The following is a 253-nucleotide window of genomic DNA, read 5'->3' as shown; positions in this document are numbered from 1 at the left end:
TTTAAAGGGACACACATGGAGCATCAAGCAAATAAATCAGTCCTGACCAATATAGTGTGACAAATGTCCCAGTCAAACTGCTCACAACTCCCTATGTCACAATATGTAGGCATTTAGCTCAATGCCATAGGAGATACTAAAATGAATAAGATCTGGCTCTATCTCCAAAGAGCTCTTATCTTTTAGAGGTTGATAAAATCTCCCACTACCTACAGTAGTACTTTTTCCCTATCAAACTCCCAAAATACTTGCA

The sequence above is a fragment of the Pteropus vampyrus genome, unplaced genomic scaffold (assembly GCF_000151845.1).
Source record: "Pteropus vampyrus isolate Shadow unplaced genomic scaffold, Pvam_2.0 Scaffold42, whole genome shotgun sequence".
NCBI classification, from domain to species: domain Eukaryota; kingdom Metazoa; phylum Chordata; class Mammalia; order Chiroptera; family Pteropodidae; genus Pteropus; species Pteropus vampyrus.
This window is presented reverse-complemented; position numbering follows the sequence as displayed.